Here is a 7481-nt window from a genome sequence, read left to right as displayed (position 1 = left end):
TCTACAGCGGATCTAAATATTTATAATTAATTATAACTAGTTATGATTAATTATTCATATTTCCCCATGAGCTGATTCGCTACAAAGGTCACATATTTTACACCTTTTTGGAGTTTTATTTTAGGTTTTGATGTCCTTAAGAATATATATTTGCGGTATAAGTACCAAAAACCATCTCAATATATTTTTACAGCTCCTCTCTCAGGAGCTCTGCTGAGAACAGGTCGATTTTGGCCCGTCTAATTAATATTCATGATATTCATAATATTCATTAATCCTCTCTTCTGATTGGCCTGTTGTTTTCTGAGTGACGCACGGCCAGGCCAATCACAGGTAACTAGGCTCAGCGACGTCACTGCGCTAGCTGGAGGCAAAACAAAGGGAGGCGGGCGGCCATTCAAACCAGCGCAGATTCGGCTACATAAGGAGCTTAAAATATCATCTTGTTGTGATGTTGGGTGCCAGAATCGACGTAATACAGCCTCAAATTAGAAATTTGATCGCATATCTGCTGCCACTGCCAGACAAAAAACCGACGACAGCTGTGGTTAAATGCGATAAAATGAGCAGACTGGACAGAAACGAGCGTGAAAAATGCTCGCGTTTGCAGCACACACTTCTTATCAGAAAAGGTTCAATAAAGTATTGTCTTTTGTTGTTATGGGCGCGTCTACAGATTCCTTGCCATATGTCTATGTTTCTTGCATCTCACGACTATGTCGTGTATGAAATAATGTCTGTGTGCATGTGTGTAAAACAACAAACTGACGATTTATATATAATCATTTGTAATTGTATATACATTGTTGTGATTAATTGTGGCTGGAACAATAATGTAGCTGTAAAAATAGTTGCCTGCTGAAATTGAAATGTATATAAATCTTCATCATGACTAGATAGACACGGTGAGTTTGTCTTTACTATACATGTTAGATGTAATCCACCTCATAGTTACAATCCTGTCAGATCGGCCATCCTTTGAGTGAGAGTGTAACGTTACAGGTCGGCCGATCTGGTTTCGTAGTTAAAGTTAACCTTTTCGACATGTTTCCATGTTGTTGTTGCTCAGCAATGGCATGAACGCGATGTTGTCTGGGGGTTTGGCAAAAGGAGAGTGGGACGGTGGGCGGTGCTCGGGGTGGTGACTGAAGGCAGTGACTGTGTAGTTCTGACGTCAACTTTTTACGGAAGTCACAACGGTTCGTGAAAAATAGCTAGAACTTTAAGCAGGCTGTGTGAATTTTACTGTGGACTGACTGTTTTGAAACTTATATGGTAGTTAAATAGCCCCTAGACCTCAGTAATCGTGAAAAAAGCCAGGAAATTTCAGTTTTGACAATATGGGACCTTTAAATTATGCAGTAATTTCTGTTTTTTTTATACTAGCAATGATTCACATTTATTTCATGGATAAACTGTTTTTCACCTTTACCCTTCCTGAAGCAACATTAGAAGATTATTCAGACAGACTAAGTGCTGTAACTGTATTGCAAAATAATTTGTATTTTTTTCTTTTGTACATAATGGATTATTTTGGTTGTGACTCACAGTAAGAGGAGCAAGTTGGGCAGCACTCTTGGCCTGCTCGCCGAGTCGTTTAACTTCTGAGGCATATGCTTCCATTTCTTTCTCCAGTCTTTGGTGACGCTGGAGCAGAGCAGTAGTGCTGGCCTCATCCTTTCCATAATCCTCATCAATGAGAAGTGGTTTGCGGTCATCAAGCCACGAGCTGGCTCCGGTAATGTCTGCAAAATACTGAGGGAAAGGAGGAATAGCACTTGGAACATTTTTATCCCAACCACTGCTTGATCTACTGAATTATAATTTCTCACTTTGCACTAATATATATATATATGTATATATATATATATATATATATATATGTACATACCTGCTTGATGACATTGGCTGCATGCAGCCTGTTTTTTCGGATGGTGACTTGTTCTTTAAGTTGCTGCCATTGTTTCTGAAGAGTCCGAATCCACTTTTGGATGTCTCTCTCATTAGGGTGTTTCCCCCTGCACAGCTCTTGGCCTCTGGATAAAACCCCAGAGCACAGTGATTCCTGAGACTGAATCTCTGCCTCTAAAGCCTGCAACATAACAAAGCAATCTTAGCAGCTCTGATTCAGTCTCATTGAGGTTAAGCAACGTTAGTCAGTTCTCCATTATAGAAGTGCTTAAAAGAGCATTAAATATCGATAAATATATAACTGTTTTGAGATAGATCTAAAAATGTAGGCAGTAATGGGTTTCTTCAGTACTACAATTTTATATTTTATAGTAATCTTATAGAATCTGATGGCCACATACCTTGTGGTTCTGAATGGCTTGCTGAATTTGACTGAGGTCTCTCCCCAGAGATGCTGCCTGTAAGAGGACCCATTTCTCATAGATCCATGCTTCTACTTCTTCACAATCATGGAAAAACTCAAAGAGCTTCAGCTGTCCCTCCAGAGCTTTTCTCCTTTTTTCCACAAAAAAGATCATGTAATTGCTGCACAGCAGGTTTTTTTCTAAAACCGTAAAACTGTGGTGTATACAATCCTGTCTGTATTTCTCATGGTTAACTATTAAAGCACAGTTTAGCTTCTAGATAAGTGTCTTTAAGTATATGGTACTTGCCACAAGATTTAAAAAAAAAATTTGTACTCATTTTAGAAACTAATAAAATCTTAGTCTTACAAATGTCCCCAAATATGGCTTTAGTACAATTAGAAGGGTTTATAGAGTTTACATGTTCTTGCTGAGAACCAGTAAAGAGTTGTACTGGCCGGTAACATCTTTAATTCCTCTCTCAACTTTTGTGGCACCTTTGTGCTTAACCTTTAAGGCACTGCTGCTGATGGCATTCAGGGTTTCTCCAAGTGAGATGATCTGAGTTTCTAGTAAGTCCTGCTTTTGCAGTAGGGCTACCACCTCTGGCAGCTGTTTTCCTAAGTCAGAGGAATCTGCCTGGGCCTAGGAAAGAAAGTAGTTTATGCTCAAGTGATAATGCTCAGTTCATAATTCTCAGTGGTAATGTCTGTAGGAAAAAAAATACAGACCGACAGATAGACAGATAGATACTAAATACTTCCACACCTATAAAATGTTTTTTTTACTTTAATAATGTAAAGTCATTTTCAACATCCACATTCCTAAGGATCAACAAAATGTTGAAAAATCTAGTTTCCCTTAAGTGCAGCCATATCTAAAATGCTATAAGCATTTTACATTCAAACAAATTAAGGACTGGTACATTGCTGCAACAGCCCAATATTAAAACAAAAAATCATCAATAAGAAACAAAAACAACTGCATCAATAGGAAATGTTATTTTATAGTGCCAACATTAGTGGGAATGTTTTTACTAGAAATTTATTTTTGACATGTCTTTTCCACTGCATTATAATAGGACATGAAAACCAGCCATAGCCCGTATCAGTAAGTGATTATAAACTACCAGCTATTCTTTGCCCCTCACCTGCAAATCACTTGCGCCTTGCTGTGGTAGTTCTCTTTTTCAATAACAACAGCCTTTTCACTTAAAGTGCGGAAACATGGTTCATGAGCCAGCACATCTGCTCCCAGGGCCTCCAGTTTGCGAGCCACTGTCTCAGCCTCCTCCAGTCTCTGCAGCCCTCCCAGGTCCTGTTGTTGGATCAATTGCAGAATGTCCTCCAGGTAGCTCTCCCTCAGCGTAGCCTTATGGCCAAACTTCTGGGCCAACTGTTCCAGCTGCTCCAGCCTCATCAGCGCACTCTGGAGGTCCCGCTCTCGCTCGTGTTCTGCTCGCTCTAGCAAGGTCCAGTTCCTTTCGATATCCCCCAAGGTCTTGCCTTCCGGAGGAATATAGTCCCACTGATTGTTTGCTCTTAGCTTGGTTCGCAAGTTGAAGAGGTGGGCCTCGATAGCCCCTCGTTCCTGGTACTTGGGAGGCTTCTCAATAGTGCGGTACAACTTGAAGGCAGAAACCAGATGCTGCATTTCTCGCAGGGAGTTGGGGAAAGAACGGTCATTGAGCTCCTCAACCTTGGTCTTGATCCAGCGTAGTAAGTCAGACACCATGCTTTCATACATGCCCTTCATATCATCCAGCTCTTTCAGAAGGTCCACAATCTGCAGGCAGAGATAAACTATTGATTTTGGAAAACACTGATGTTGAAGCAGATGAATGAAATTCAGAAGCACAGATTTGGTCTTACAGCAGGACAGTACTACTGTAAACATTAAGCAACATCACAAGTTCTATTTCTTTGAAGGATGGGTGATTTGGGAGCATGTTTTTGTTCAGCAGCTACACAGACATCTATCTACTTAATACACACCTTTCCCACTTCTGGAACACTCCTCTGCAGCTCAATAATTGTTTGTCTCATGTTCTGCCATCACAACCACTGACTGCTGAAACAGCCACTGAAAGTCATTGTCATCTAGTGTCCCAACAGCGTCACACCTGAGAGCTTGGCAGTCTTACCATAAAATGAACTCAGAGTCTTGACATCTCAGAGCCTGGCTGGGCTTATCTTGGTCCCATCCATCCATTCAACGAGATCTGTCTGTCATTGTTTAATACACTTTTGTGACAGCTAACACTACTCCACAGCTGTGACCCAGTCAACACATAACGGTATTTCTATTCACACTTGTGGACATGGTGGTGAGTGAAAGTGTCGTACTGCACAGGCAGAACAGGACAATTCACGCCCCTGTTTCTCTCCATGTGTATCCTGCCAGCATGTTAATAGCATCGCCTGACCTCTGAGCTCATCTTTGCTGGATCAAATCCTCCTGTTTGTCAAAGAGTAGCCTATCTGAGGATGACTTCCTCCATATTGTCAGCATGATCCAAAAGGCTATCTTGACTATGCAGTGCAGACAACTAACTTTCTTGTTTAGCAGCATTTACAGCCCAGAGTTTATACTGATCTGATTACGACCAGGGCTCCTCCTTTTGACCCACAGTCAAATCCACTAATCCTAAAGAGTTTGAGATTAGAGTCCTGATTCAACACCGCAGTAGCTGCAGTTCATACTTTCACAAACAGAGGGCACCAGTGCTTAACATTTCACAAAAACCTTTCACAAAAAAACCTTTGTGTGCTCCTGTGACCTTGCTTTGTCCCAATGGACCAAAGCAAAAAGTGTATATCTTTGTTATAATAATCACATCTATTCCAAGCCCAGTCAAGAAACACACTAAATAACAAGGAAATAAATCTTATATCACTAATAACTGTTTTGGCATTAGTACAGTTCATAGTATTGCTACTGCTATTACTTAGTTAAGCAAATTGCCAATGTATATATATATATATATATATATGGCACAGGTCACTCCATCAATATAAGTTTATGGGATTTTTTTTGCCTGTATTTTCACCAGGTAAAAATCATAAGCCTGATTTCTTAGAAAAGTAACACTTCTTCTCAACAAACTACAAGGCAAAGTTTAATATTTAGGGTTAGAGGTCTACTCAAGAAATGTTAATTCACCATATCTATTTTCTAAATGCATGTTATTGATCTTATTGTGAACAATTCATCCAAACTTTGAAATGAGACATCTCTCTGGTGTGTTCTGTCTGCACAAACCCGCCCCTTTCTTACATTCCAATGCAAGTTTCCATTCGGATCTGCCTCCATCCAACCAACAACTGATGCCCTTGCTCTACACTTTTTTCTTCGCGATAATCTATTTCACTTGGATGTACACCACAATACAGAAGAAAAGTTCTGTTGCTTCTTCCATTACATCACAACTTTAAAGAGATGTATAGTAATAGCAATTCTTACCCTTGCATTTTACATTACTTAAAACTACACACGTTTGCTAACTAACCTTAGCTATCCTCTTCTGGATAGTCTGACCCTGCTTCATTTTGGAGAAGTAGTGGTAGTAAAGGGAGACATAAGTCATGATAGACTTCTCGTCGGGATGGGGCACCATGACATCTTCCACATCCAGGAGCTGCATTATACCAAACTCATCCTCTGCCAGAGTGAAGCATGGGTGAGGTTCCTCATTGGATCATCTTGCCGTAGTCGGTTGTAGTCAAAAAGATCAGGCCTGGAACAGTGTTATCATAACTTCATGAGATTGAAGTAGTGGAAAGGAAACAGTCAAATTATGTTCCTTATCAAAAGAGAATGCTATCCACTATACGTATCACCGATGGGCATGAATAAGAGCATTGAAGGCCAGTCCATCTCTCCAGCTGCTTGAGAAGTCTTGCACATTTACATTGGCGTAACCGGCGGTCTTACGCTGACACCATATCAGTAGAGCTTCTTTGGCTGAGCGCTGAGCGCCACTGACATCACCACCAGCCTGAAACCAAAACAGAATTTAAACAGTGATAAGCACAGGGGCCAATCTTAAGGCCTTACCTCAACAATATTGATGGCTCCAATCTGGAAGCGGAGAATGATGATCCAAATTAAGCCCAGGATCAGGGTTCTGTCTCCATCCACAATATTTTCTGGACCAATCAGATCTACTCTGATCTATAAGAAGATGAACAGAGGGAAAAAGGATGACCTACAATTATAAGTACATAACTTATTGTATCGGTTTATCCACAGTTCACTTTTAAGAAGTTACATTGTTGAAATAATACTTTTTAAAAGTTATTCTAATTTGATATTTGCATGTTGTACTTCTTTGAGTGTACCTTGGTTTTAAGGAAATTAATGGCAATGCTGTTGTTTTCTAGACAGTGGACTCTTAGGCTGCATCGACTGGAACTGTTTCTCCCTGGAGATGAGCTCCAAAAGTCGCACGAAATGCACACCAGTTCTTAGTTCAGTATACACATCAGTCAAGTCAACCTTTTCCTTTAAAGTGAATGCACATTCAAATATAATTACACACATTTCCAACACACCCAGTTTATGCAACCAAATAATCATAAAGTGCGAAGACATCAGCTTACAAGTAATGTTGCAGGTAGTCTGTGTCAGTTGACAGTGACATACATGTTCTTATATCCTATAACCACATTTGTTTTATGCATCATAGGCAGTTTAGGCATGAAATCAGCAGCTGGCTTTGTTTTACCACTGTGTTTGGCTAACTGCCACTGTATTCCACTATGACGTGACTCACTCACACTCCCCTCAGTAAAGCCGTCCTGCTCTCAGCTTTCAAGAATGAGACTTGCAACCACTCCCTAATCCATGTGTTGTGGGAATCTGATGTCTCTCAACCCATCTGCTTACCCAGGGAATGAACCAAGGGAGCTTAGAGCACACCCTGCTCCTCTGGTAGGTCTTCAGACATGTAGTTCATCACTCAAGAGCAAAGATAAAAAAATCAAATCTGCTTGCAATTACTGTATACTTCTTTGCAGCGTTCATAATTGCTTTTAAAAGCAAGAACAATGGTCTCTTGCTAACTTGCATGTAACTGATGCAGTAAAAGAAATGCTATGTGTTTGGGTAGAGTAGATTTTCTCAGAAAGCAATATTTAGTTATTTAATGATCAGTGTGACTTTTTA

The 7481-nt window shown here is 40.2% G+C and overlaps 1 pseudogene; it reads right to left on the bottom strand.

Moving 5' to 3' along the window:
* The window catches only part of LOC107733094 (spectrin beta chain, non-erythrocytic 5-like), a 36076-nt pseudogene extending 28804 nt beyond the window's left edge, over positions 1 to 7272 (bottom strand).
* Positions 7273 to 7481: the final 209 nt, after the last annotated feature.

This window comes from Sinocyclocheilus rhinocerous, unplaced genomic scaffold (genome assembly GCF_001515625.1).
Source record: "Sinocyclocheilus rhinocerous isolate Xijiao unplaced genomic scaffold, SAMN03320098_v1.1 scaffold8, whole genome shotgun sequence".
NCBI lineage: Eukaryota > Metazoa > Chordata > Actinopteri > Cypriniformes > Cyprinidae > Sinocyclocheilus > Sinocyclocheilus rhinocerous.
The sequence above is the reverse complement of the archived record's forward strand: the minus strand, read 5'-3'. Positions and strand labels throughout refer to the sequence as shown.